The 13,003-nt window shown below is 51.1% G+C and overlaps 2 protein-coding genes across 5 annotated transcripts in view; both read right to left on the reverse strand.

Moving 5' to 3' along the window:
- Positions 1-13,003, reverse strand: part of LOC142466914 (uncharacterized) — a 608,435-nt gene that overhangs the window by 136,521 nt on the left and 458,911 nt on the right. The window lies entirely within an intron of this gene.
- Positions 1-13,003, reverse strand: part of LOC142466913 (uncharacterized) — a 276,622-nt gene that overhangs the window by 19,323 nt on the left and 244,296 nt on the right. Inside the window, exons 1-2 of one of the 4 annotated variants that reach the window (XM_075572526.1) lie at positions 7,361-7,487; positions 5,888-6,105 (exon numbers count right to left, since the gene is read on the reverse strand). The exons of 1 other annotated variant lie outside the window; for it this stretch is intronic. The gene's annotated coding sequence lies outside the window, so the exon portion shown is untranslated. Of the gene's footprint in view, positions 1-5,887; positions 6,106-7,360; positions 7,488-13,003 lie in introns of those variants that run through there. 2 more of the 4 variants (XM_075572527.1, XM_075572528.1) reach the window with 2 other exon arrangements.

Genomic DNA, 13,003 nt, shown 5'->3' on the forward strand with positions numbered 1-13,003 from the left:
GTGTGTGTGTGTGTGTGTGTGGTAAATAAGTGCACACACACAAAAAAATTATTAAACTTTTTCTTTTATTTTAAAAATCTTTCTTACACTCCCGTTACACTCACACAACATATACACAGACACACACACACACACACAGACACACAAACACACACACACACACACACTTACCTGCAGCTCCCGACACTATACACATGAAAAGCATGCGGCACGTGCACGCGCGTTCGCATAGGAACGCGCGGCCGCATCTTGTATAGAACAGGCCTTGCACTAAACTTACAGGCTGTGCATGCTGCACAGGTATAGAAGCCCTTGGTACTATGTGCCAGGCCTGACTTGACATGCCCCAGGGGACAACTGGGCGCTAATAAAGATGTTAAATTAGCCGCTTTTCTAAACAGAATAGAAGGTTTAGGCCGGAGAATTTGAGATCATGTAGTGTCCCTAAGAAGAATGGACCAATATTTATGAAATATTTGCCTGATTTTCGGGGCCATTTGATTGTACTGTGTGATTAAACTTACATTTTATTACTGGAATTCAAAACCGGATTCTTTTTGTTCTCCAAAAGGCTCTGTCAATTTTTTTAAACCTCCCCCCCCCTCCCAGCATCACCTCCCCCTCCCACACCATTTCTTGTCACCCTCCACTGGCTTTAACACCCTTCCTTATCTACAGTACATGCCTGTTTTTTTTTTTTTCTACACTGTTTTAGCCATAGATTCCCTTGTAAACCAGTATTGCTGATCTGAGGAAGAGAGGAGAACTCTCGTCCTATGATATAAATTGTTAGTCCAAATAAAAAAGGTATCACCTAATACTGAAGAACTCATTTATTCTCCACAATTGCAACAGGACTAACACTGCTATGTTCTGATACATATATACATACTGTACATATATGCTGCTGTGCACCACACACACACACACACAAACACTTCCTTCACACTCTCGGATTTCGGATGCGGTTGCACACCTGAGGCCCTGCAGGGGAGCACACCTGAGGCCCTGAGTGACCGCGGGCGAGGTTACCCGTCCATTGTAAACTGACTGACACGCATACACACACTGACTGATACGCATACATACACACACACACACACACACACAAGGAATTCACCACTTAGTGCAAATAGCTAATACAGGGGATGTGTGCCGAGCACGCGCATTATAAGTCAAATGTATTTGCGTTTTGTCAATGAAATTGTATTTTGATTTTTAATTAAAACATCACCAATACAAATACAATTTCTGTGACAAAAGTCAAAGAAGTTTCACTTACTATGCGCGTGCACAGCACACACAGCTTTTTTTCTCTTTCTTGCTGGATATATCTCCCCCAGCCTCGCTTTCTCTTCCCTCTGTGGCCTGTCCCTGTGCCTCGCTGTTTTGCTCTTTCTTGCTGGATATATCTCCCCAGCCTCGCTTTCTCTTCCCTCTGCGGACTGTCCCTGTGCCTCGCTGTCTTGCTTTTTCTTGCTGGATACCTCTCTCCCAGCCTCGCCCTCTCTCCCCTCTGCTGACTGTCCTTGTGCCTCACTGTCTTGCTTTCTCTTGGGGTAGATATATCTCTCCCAGCTTCGCTTCTGTTTCCCTCTGCGGGCGGTCCCTGTGCCTCGCTGTCCTGCGGTATATCTCTCTCCCCGCCTTGCTCTCTCGTCCCTCTGCGAACGGTCCCTGTTCCTCGTTGTCCTGCTGTATATCGCTTCCCCAGCTTCGTTCTCTCTTCCCTCGGCTGACTGTCCCCGTGCCTCGCAGTCTTGCTGTATATATCTCTCCCAGCCTCGCTTTCTTCCCTCGGCGGACGGTCCCTGTGCCTCGTGGTCTGGCTGTATACGTCTCTCCCAGCCTTAGATACAATACTTTCTTATGACGGTGCCTAAAGCCCACCCCTTTCTACAGAATACTTTGAAGCTGCTCTTCTTTGATTAAAACAATTGACACCTTGAGTGGGCTATCCAGGATGGACCCCAGCCCCAAGTAAGTTCCTTTGAAATTCAGAGCAGACAGAAACAGACCTGACCAGTTTCAAACCCAGCATTTGGTATTTTGTTACACAAGTGTAGCTCATTAACCCCTCAAGCACCAAAGGGATTAAAAATACCCAATCTCTCATGACATTATCATGACAAGGAGAATGGATGATACCCTCACCAACACTTCCAGGGATTAATGTGTTAATTCAAATTACATTGGGACTTGAGAATTGCATCTTTAATTATCAAATCTCCCCTGTATGGTTTCCTCTGTACATATGATTGAACGCTAAGGGACATAGCATTGGAGCTCCTACAGAACTCTATATATACACATACATACACACACACACACACACACACGTTACGGTGTGTGCGTGTGACACTGTCTATGCATGCGTGACTGCGTGTGTGCACGACTACGTGCGTGACTGCGTGTGCATGTGTGTGCGATTGCGTTTGCGTGCGTGTGTACTTGCATGTGCGAGACAGCATGTGCGTGCGTGTGACTGCGGGTGTTACTGCATGTGCGTACGTGACTGCGTGTGCGTGCGTGACTGCGTGTGTGTGCGCGCATATGTGTGTGACTGCAAGTGTGCCTATGCGCGACTGCATGTATGTTTGTGTGTCACTACGTGTGTGCGCGTGTGTCAGTCAGTGTGTGTTATTCAGTCTGAGTCTCCCGCCCGGAGCAGCCCCCACTCTATCCCCTGGTGGAGCGGAAAGGCTGTGTAGGGGGGGGGGGGGGGCAAACTATTTGAGACACTATAACCTCCCAAAACTGACAGAGGAAGACCGTAAAACTTTAAATGCTTAAATAACACAGATAGCGTTAGTGAGGGCGGTTACCTCACTGAAGCCGTCAAAGGCCCAGATAGTTTTTCAAATTTGTATTATAACATTTTTATAGGAATCCTAGGGCCATGTTTATTGGATTTATTCAACGATTTTCTTATCGGAAAACAAATCCCCCCCACAGATGACGAAAGCCAATATAGTGGTGATTCCTAAAGAGGGTAAGGACCCTTTATGTTGTGGTAGCTACAGCCCAATTTCATTGCTTAATACGGATCTGAAAAGCTACAGTAAAATCCTGGCTAACAGGTTGAACTCAATACTTCCTAGATTCATCCACTATAGCAGGGCTGCACAACATACGGCCCGCGGGCCGTATGCGGCCCCCCTGGCCTCTCTGTGTGGCCCGCGGTGACTCCGGCCGGGTTAATTAATTAAATAAATTTAAAAAAATAATAATATTTTTTTTTTAAAAGTTTAAAAAAATGGCGGCGATTCATCCCCCTCCCCTCCTCCAGCGCTCCCCCCTGCCCCCCCCCCCCCTCACCGCCCCAGGTTTTGCAGTGCGCGGGGGCATAAGCAGCATGAGGAGGATGCAGGATTCCGGGGAGGTCAGAGCATGCCGGGGGCGGGGCTTAGTACCGGGGAGAGAGGATGTGCTGATCTACAAGAGGTAGAGGTGTTTGTATGTGTGTGTGTCTGTGTGCGTGTGTGTGTTTGTGTGTGTGTGTCTGTGTGTGTCTGTGTGTGTGTGTGTGTGAGAGAAAAACGGGCTGGTGGGGGGTGGGTGTGAAAAACGGGCTGGTGCAGAGGTGGGGGTGTGTGAAAAACGGGTTGGTGCAGAGGTGGGGGGTGGGCTGCTGACATGTGAGGGGGGGTGGGCTGCTGACATGTGAGGGGGGGTGGGCTGCTGACATGTGAGGGGGGGTGGGCTGCTGACATGTGAGGGGGGGTGGGCTGCTGACATGTGAGGGGGGTGGGCTGCTGACATGTGAGGGGGGTGGGCTGCTGACATGTGAGGGGGTGGGCTGCTGACATGTGAGGGGGTGGGCTGCTGACATGTGAGGGGGGGGTGGGCTGCTGACATGTGAGGGGGGGGTGGGCTGCTGACATGTGAGGGGTGGGTGGGCTGCTGACATGTGAGGGGGGGGCTGCTGACATGTGAGGGGGGGGCTGCTGACATGTGAGGGGGGTGGGCTGCTGACATGTGAGGGGGGTGGGCTGGTGACGTGAGGGGGGGTGGGCTGCTGACATGTGAGGGGGGGGTGGGCTGCTGACATGTGAGGGGGGGCCTGCTGACATGTGAGGGGGGGGCTGCTGACATGTGAGGGGGGGGCTGCTGACATGTGAGGGGGGGTGGGCTGCTGACATGTGAGGGGGGGGCTGCTGGCATGTGAGGGGTGGGTGGGCTGCTGGCATGTGAGGGGTGGGTGGGCTGCTGGCATGTGAGGGGGGGGCTGCTGGCATGTGAGGGGTGGGTGGGCTGCTGGCATGTGAGGGGTGGGTGGGCTGCTGGCATGTGAGGGGTGGGTGGGCTGCTGGCATGTGAGGGGGGGCTGCTGACATGTGAGGTGCAGGGGGGGGAAGTGATGTGAGGTCAGGGGGTGTATGATGTGAGTTGCAGGGGGGGAGAGAGTGTCATATTGAGGAGAGGGGGAAAGAGTGTCATTGAGAGGAGGGGAGAGAGTGTCATTTAGGGGAGGGGGAGAGTGTCATATTGAAGAGAGGGAGAGAGAGAGTGTCATATTGAGGAGAGAGTGTCATATTGAGGGGAGTGGGAGAGAGTGTTATATTGAGGGGAGGGGGAGAGTGTGTCATATTGAGGGGAGGGGGAGAGAGTGTCATATTGAGGGGAGGGGGAGAGAGTGTCATATTGAGGGGAGGGGGAGAGAGTGTCATATTGAGGGGAGGGGGAGAGAGTGTCATATTGAGGGGAGGGAGAGAGAGTGTCATATTGAGGGGAGGGAGAGAGAGTGTCATATTGAGGGGAGGGAGAGAGAGAGTGTCATATTGAGGGGAGGGGGAGAGTGTGTCATATTGAGGGGAGGGGGATAGTGTCATTGAGAGGAGAGGGAGAGGGTGTGATTTAGGGGAGGGGGAGAGAGTGTTATATTGAGGGAAGAGAGACATGGGGGGGATGCTGACATGGGATGCTGACTTGGGGGGGGCTGCTGACATGGAATGGGCTGGGGGGATGTGGAGGGGGTATTGTGTTTTTGAGGTGGAGGGTGGTATTGTGTGGGTGAGGGGAGAGATGGGGGTATGAGAGATAGATGAGGATGATGATGATGGAGAGGTGCTGGAGGAGAGATGAGGATGATGATGATGGAGAGGTGCTGGAGGAGAGATGATGAGGATGATGATGATGGAGAGGTGCTGGAGGAGAGATGATGAGGATGATGATGATGGAGAGGTGCTGGAGGAGAGATGATGAGGATGATGATGATGGAGAGGTGCTGGAGGAGAGATGATGAGGATGATGATGATGGAGAGGTGCTGGAGGAGAGATGATGAGGATGATGATGATGGAGAGGTGCTGGAGGAGAGATGATGAGGATGATGATGATGGAGAGGTGCTGGAGGAGAGATGATGAGGATGATGATGATGGAGAGGTGCTGGAGGAGAGGTGCTGGAGGAGAGATGATGAGGATGAGGATGATGAGGATGATGATGATGATGATTTAACCCGTGCGGCCCAAATTTTTTTTCCTTGGAGCAGTTCGGCCCTTCTCACTTTACGAGTTGGGCAGGCCTGCACTATAGTTACACAGTTACACAGTTACATAGTAGATAAGGTTTAAAAAAAGACATGCGTCCATCAAGTTCAACCTATGCTAAATTTAGACGACACATACTTTATCCTATATCTATACTTACTTATTGATCTAGAGAAAGGCAAACAAAGAACCCCAGAGTCATATCATCCAATGATATCTCATAAGGGGAAAAGAAATTCCTTCCTGACGCCAAGAATTGGCAATCAGATTACTCCCTGGATCAACATCCTTCCCATGTATACTTATTTGGTATATCCCTGTATGCCTTTCCTTTATAGCGCTGCTTCCCCGCCTCTGGGAGATTTGCACTATGCTACCGGTGTTGTGGTGCTTCATACCTGTTGGTTCCACGAGATGCTAAACTTCTGCAATGTTGTGGGGAAACAGGACAGGCTTTTAGAGGGTTTCAGGCTGTAGTTCTGTAAGGATTTTGCTCAATTCGTGCCGGGTTTTCACTACGGTCCAGATTTTCTGTCTCTCCTGCCCTTTCTGCTCTCTGTGGTTATTTTGGGCACTGACAGCCTGCTTTATAAGGCTGCAGTTACCATAGCTGACCCTGTGAAACCAACGCAACTGTGGTAAGTAACACAGATCAAGAAGCTTTCTAAATGTGCGACAAGATACTCAACCAGAGAACTTGGCGTAATGAGGCTCAAGCCTCGGTATCCAATGCCACCACAGACAGATTGAATCTGTCAGCAAGAACAGAACCTCAGAGGGAGTCGCCGAGCAAAGTTCTCTGTGTTTGCAGCTCCCGTCGGTCTTTGCAGTTACGCCTTACTTACCCTCTTGCCTGTTTTTGAATTTCCAGTGGAGGAAAATGTATAAAATCCTGACCCAGGCAAGGGGGGAACTTAAGGGGTTACAATTAGAAGACGTAGAGAAATACCCGTCGTTTGATAAACTATTTGTATTGTATTGTATGTCTTTATATAGCGCCATAAATGTACATAGCGCTTCACAGTAGTAATACATATCATATAAATAACAAATAATGTAAATAACAGATCATGGGAATAAGTGCTTCAGACATACTGTAAAAGTAACAATAAGGAAGGAGTCCCTGCTCCGAGGAGCTTACAATCTAATTGGGAGGTAGGGGAACGTATAGAGACAGTAGGAGGGAGTTCTGGTAAATGCGTCTGCAGGGGGCCAAGCTTTATGTATCATGTGTCCATGATTATCCACAGTGCTATTCATATGCTTCTTTAAGCAGATGTGTCTTAAGGTGAGTCTTAAAGGTGGATAGCGAGGGGGCTAGTCGGGTACTGAGGGGAAGGGCATTCCAGAGGTGTGGGGCAGAAAGTGAGAAAGGTTTAAGGCGGGAGAGGGCTTTAGATACAAAGGGGGTAGAGAGAAGACATCCTTGAGAAGAACGCAAGTCGGGATGGTGCATAGCGAGAAATTAGGGCTGAGATGTAAGGAGGGGCAGAAGAGTGTAAAGTTTTAAAAGTGAGCAGGAGAATTGAGTGTGAGATGCGGGATTTAATCGGAAGCCAGGAGAGGGATTTCAGGAGGGGAGATGCTGAGATAGATCTAGGAAAGAGTAGAGTGATAAACTATGAGAAATTGGTAGAAAATAAACATAAAAACAACAATGATTTAAAAAACAACAGACCCATCATAAGCTGATATCCATTTGAAGAGGATAAATGTATAACAGACACTCAATATGTAAAGGACTAACCACATTAGGGGAGGTAGAGCAGGGAAAAGTGTCCTAAATGTCACCAATGGCAGCCCATAGAAAACGGAGGTAGGAAAATCTAATCCAGTTACATACAGAATATACAGGAAATCCCAGTTCTCACCAGATCGTGCTCAGGAGAGACAGCAGCAGCTCATCCGTCAGCTGAGTCTCCTCATCAGGGAGACCACAATTGTGCCAATCCGGATATACAGTAATACCAGCAGCAACTTATTCACTCACAGTCATACAGACCGGAAGGGGAGGGGAAGGCAGGAGGGGGGAGTGAGAGGTGGAGGGGGGAGTGAGAGGTGGAGGGGGGGAGTGAGAGGTGGAGGGGGGGAGTGAGAGGTGGAGGGGGGGAGTGAGAGGTGGAGGGGGGGAGTGAGAGGTGGAGAGGTGGAGGGGGGGAGTGAGAGGTGGAGGGGGGGAGTGAGAGGTGGAGGGGGGGAGTGAGAGGTGGAGGGGGGGAGTGAGAGGTGGAGGGGGGGAGTGAGAGGTGGAGGGGGGGAGGGTGAAGGGAGGGGGGGAGGGTGAAGGGAGGGGGGGAGGATGAAGGGAGAGAGGGGGTTAAGGGAGGAGGGGGGGAGAGAGGGGGTTAAGGGAGGAGGGGGGAGAGAGGGGGGAGAGAGGGGGTTAAGGGAGGAGGGGGGGAGAGAGGGGGTTAAGGGAGGAGGGGGGGAGAGAGGGGGTTAAGGGAGGAGGGGGGGAGCCACACAGCTTGACCCTGGTCCACCAGCTACTTTCACTGTTTACTTAATGATCTGCCAAGGCAGTGACTGGGTGACTCACTTTGATCTCCGCTTGCAGGATTTATCAGCCACACGTTTTTTCTGCAAGCTCCCTCCCTTCCTGCAGTGTCTGCTATGTGACACCTCTGCAGCAGTTGATTGGTTCTTTAGCATTTCCATGAAGTACTCCTCACATTGCCACTCAGCTTGCCACCCTCCAGCGTCAGAGTATGATGGTACTCACTCTGACTGAGCCACCTGTGCTGAAGCAGGGGTATCCTGAAAACCTGACCTGTTGGTAGCCCTTGAGGACTGGAGTTGGCTACCCTTGCTCTAACCAATGAGCTATAAAGTGTCCTCACTACCTCTCTTTCTGCTACTAAAACCTCTCCCTATACCCCCTGCATGCTGCTGGCTTTCCCCGTTACTTTGTGGCATTGCTGCCTACTTTAAATGCAGCTGAAATAATCACTGCCATGTCCATTTCCGCTATGATAGCCGACATATGCCAGTCATTCTGTATTCTGCCTTTGGATTTGCGTAACCCAAGTGTATTATTTTGCAGTTTTTGGCATTAAATTGTAATTCCCGCACGCTTGACCATTCCTCAATCTACCTAAATCATGAATCATTTTGTTACCCCCCTGGAGTGACCTTGCAGGGCCCCCACAAGCATCTACATCACTAAATACTGTACTGGCGTGTGTCAGTACAACGTCCTTTTCATGTAAGGAAGATGGGCCTTGGCTGTCAGGGTTCTCCACCACATTTGTGGGTGAGTTTGAGTAAATTCAAAGCAAGGTCATTTCTATTAAGCTTAGCAAGAATGTGCTGATTAACCCTTTGAGTGCCAGGGAGCTGCAGCACCTGTGAAAGCCCCTCCGACACTCCCTGCGTTGCTTAGTAACATGCCGTGCTGGATACATTGATAGAGCTGCTTTATAAGAAAAAGTTACCAAATGAGAAACATTTAGAGAGGGCGTCAGGGACAATTGAAATAATATATCTAGCCCAGGTCCCCCTCTGGGCTTCCTTTGGCCCCCTCATCTCAGCTGCAGTCGGGTGCGCTGAACGTGGTGCGGGTGCTGCCGGAGTGGCAGGCAGACCTGGCACCACAGTGGGGAGTGGTGCAGGAGTAGGGCGGGTTGCGGTGCTGCAGAGGAGGCGACCGAGTCACCGGCAGCTCCCGTAGCAGGGCGCACCGCTATGTCTGATTGCGCATGCACAGAGTAAGGCGGCCAATATAGCAGAGGGCTCAGAACGAAACTACAGCCGTCAGGAGGCCATAGGGCTGCAATCACATGGTGCAATGCAACCAATCACACGTCCGGATACCACTGCACCTTAGGATTGATACATTTGGCGCGTCTGAAACCACGCCAGTCGGAGCTGGGACAAGAGTAGGCCAGAGACCCCCTGTTAGGCCCAGCTGGTCCCCGACTCCCCTCAGTTTGTAGTTGCTGCAGGGACAGGCCCATGAGATAGGGACACTGCCCCTGTAGCATCAGTGTGAGGGACAAAGCCAGGATACGGCTGCATCTTGGCCTCAGGTGATCTGGGATCAGATACAGAGACATTATGCATGGTGGCACCATCCACATGGGACCCACCCAACAGAGCCGGAGGCTTCGCGGGTAACATCACTGGATCCGTGGATCCCATCATTGTGGCATCGGCATGCCCAGGTGTGGGACCACCCAGCAGGTACATCAGCTCATCACGTGCACCAACGTACACATTTTTGTGGGCATCGCTGTACCACACTTTTGGGAGGGAGCATTTCATCGTGGACACCAGGGTGGTTGGGTGCCAGAAGGCCCCTCAGGTAGTGGGGACTGTATCACCGGTTTATGGACACAGGTGGTGGTTGTTACTGGGAGGTACGGTCATGTGTGACCGTTGTGGTTGTGTATATACATATTCTGTACAGTAAACTGTTATACTTACCAAAGTGTGTTTTATTGCGTGGAGTTCCTGTAACAGGGTAATTCCACATAGTAGAATCCCGTACAGGTGGAGTCGCTACAGATCGATTTAGGTACACCCCAGAATCCCAGCAGTGGAGGCTCAGGCCTTGTGTTAGTCACAGGTATTGCACCGCACATACACCATAGCCACATACCTCCCAAGGGGTGGGGGAAAGTGCACTACAATTGGAGGCACTGTTGAGATCTTAGCCCTGGGGTGCTCTACTCAGCATCAAATTGTCAAACCAAGTTACCACCATGGTCGTACTCTCCCAACTAGAGGTTCATGACTGGGTCTTAGTATGCCACGTATCCCCGCACTGCACAGTCGCAGTGGGAGGAGTCCCCACCAGTATGTCCATAGTTATCCTTCTCAATCACGCAAAAATCTCTCCGAGTCTGGCCAACGTCAGGATCCTGGATCACAAATATGACCCTGTGGGTCGTTGGAGTGCAGTACTCCTGTCTACCGAACAAGACATATGTATGGAAGATGCCCCTCAGGCCCTAAACCCATCCGAGGTCCTGCTCGAGGGTTACACACTAATATACCCAGGGCTGTCACCTACCATGGCTATGTCAATGCCGAGACCCTCCTCAGCGGTCTCCTATTATGCTGAAGCATCCACCTCCCCCTACAGACCTGGGGGATGGATGGTCGCAAGTACACCAGTTCGGGCAGACCTACCCATACCCAGGGTCACTTTCACCTCAAGTGTAATACCCAAGACACCTACCACCAGCTGGTATTAGAGTAGCTCTCTACCAACTCCTGGCCAGAGCCCAGCTTCTTATAGCCACCTGTCTCCGGGAGTTTCCATCTTAGAAGTGACGCTACCACAACTAGTGGAGGCCCTAAATATGTTTTCACAGTCGCAGAACTACAGAAAGCTGAAGGCCTTCTCCGGAAGAGTGCCCATGCTATTAGGGGGAAGAAGGGTTTGAGACCTGGAAGGAATACGCTCTCCACGTGATAGACTAGTGGTCGTGCTCGGATGCCATCAAGCGACAGAGGCTGGTGAGTGTCTCCGAACCCCGGACGCTCAACTGGTACGGATGCACCGTGGAGAAGTTACTGCTCACGAGTTGGTGGAACTGCTAACCCAGTCCTACACAAGCGAAGACGATGAGAACGAGCTCATGACTCAGTTCAAGGCTCTCCACCAAAAGTAGTGAGAAGAATTGTCCGCCTTTGACCGCATGCTCCAACTATCCCTGTGGACACCTCTCTAAGAAAATTATTGCGGCCGCAGAAGTGGACCAGTACCGGTTCAAGCAACTGCTGAATGGGTCACTACCTTCCCACCCAATAGCCCTTGTGATGTGGGCCGCTCTGGACACCACAGTACCTCCCAGCTACATGGACATAATGCTTGTCATAAAGCACAAAGTTCAGTTGCACTTCATTGCCCCTAAATAGACCAAAGAACCCCTCAAGGTTGAATCTGTAACAATCGTGCTCACCACAAACCGTGACCGGGCCACGGGGCTGAGGTGGGGATTTCAAAACACTGATCTTAGACCACGAATCCGGTTCTGGGTTGCGCAGTCCGTAGTAAAACATACAGTGGCGGCCGAGCTGACTCTAATGCGGCCGCCACCGCAGTTTTAAAAAAGCGCGGGCGGCGCACGGCAGTCTCCGGCCAAAACCGGGCCGGGTTTTCGGCCGGTTTTCCCGCTCCTCGGGCGCTTTCATTAGTAAGCGCCATTAGCGCTTATCTATTGAAGCGGCCGCCGCGCAGGAAAACTCAATTTTTAAACGGAGAATGGACCCACGGCTAGCCCGCTACTATCCCGGCCAGCTCCCGGCAAGCTTTACACTGAGCTTAGCCGCAGCAGTAGCCGGGCCAGGGTTGGAGAGTGCAGGGTTATCCATAGACAAGCCAGGGTCGGAATAGGCGGCACAGGAGCGGAGATCAGAGTCACACGCCGAGGTTGTCATCAGGAAATCTTGGGTGAAGCCGCTTCAGTGTAGAAAGTAAGAAACTTGGAGTGAAGCCGCTTCAGCGTAGAGAGCAGAAAAACTTGGAACTAAGCCGCTTCAGCATAGAGAGCAGGAAACGTGGAGCCAAGCCACTTCAGCATAGAAAACAAGAAACTGGAGTTAGGCCACTTCAGCGTAGAAAGCAGGAAACTGAGTGGACCTGCTACAGCATAGCAGAGCTTACAGAAGGAGGGAACAGGAGGAGAGGAGGCCATGGGGAACCAGGAGTGCAGACACGCCACAGGAGACGCTGAGGACATCAGCGAGCCGCTTCAGCGCGGCAAAGACGAGACTGCCAGGAACAAGGAGTAACAATCGAGGCTACCGAGCAGGGAGGCCTTTGAAGCAGGAGGTCAGAAGGGAGAGACTCAGGCACAAGAAGGCCAAGCCAGGCCAAACAGAGGAGTATGTGACAAGCACAGTTACTTGCAACAGGGATTGCAAAGTGTATGTCTAGCAACTTCCTGGGTGAAAGGCAGCAGCTAAATAGCACAGGAAGCCAATGAGGCCAGAGCTGCACAGGAGGCAGCAAGAAGCAGGTGATACTTGATTGCAGGTTTAGGGAGAGCTTGTCTGGAAACTGAATAACTCTGTAAGGATGAGTTCCAGCCAAACCCAGGAGCGGAATCCTTACAGAATCCATGGGGGCATCGGCCCAGAACGGTAAAGCGGCATATAGCGCTGAGGAGGACTCTCAACCCAAGTCACTTCCCATGAAGTCCAAGATGACAGGGAGAGTATCAACTACACACAAGGCCCGCACTGACACAAGTGGCGTCATCTGCTATGGCTATGATTGGAAGGGCCACTTCTCAAAGTAATGTCCAGAGAGAGAACAATAAACTCCAATTAGGCAAAACCATCCCCAATCCATGATCTGCAAAGTCCAGAGAGCAGAAATCACTTCCCCGCCCTCCGAAAAACCTCCAGAGCCAAGCCCTAACGATGGAACCCCACCATTGGATGCTTGCAGTCGGGTTGGACCTGCCGTCATCATACGCGTCCTCGTGGATGGTGTCTATTCATCTGCGTTGCTGGACATCGGGTCACATGTGACCCTAGTGTACAGAGAATTCTACAACCAA

Source organism: Ascaphus truei, chromosome 15 (genome assembly GCF_040206685.1).
Source record: "Ascaphus truei isolate aAscTru1 chromosome 15, aAscTru1.hap1, whole genome shotgun sequence".
NCBI classification, from domain to species: domain Eukaryota; kingdom Metazoa; phylum Chordata; class Amphibia; order Anura; family Ascaphidae; genus Ascaphus; species Ascaphus truei.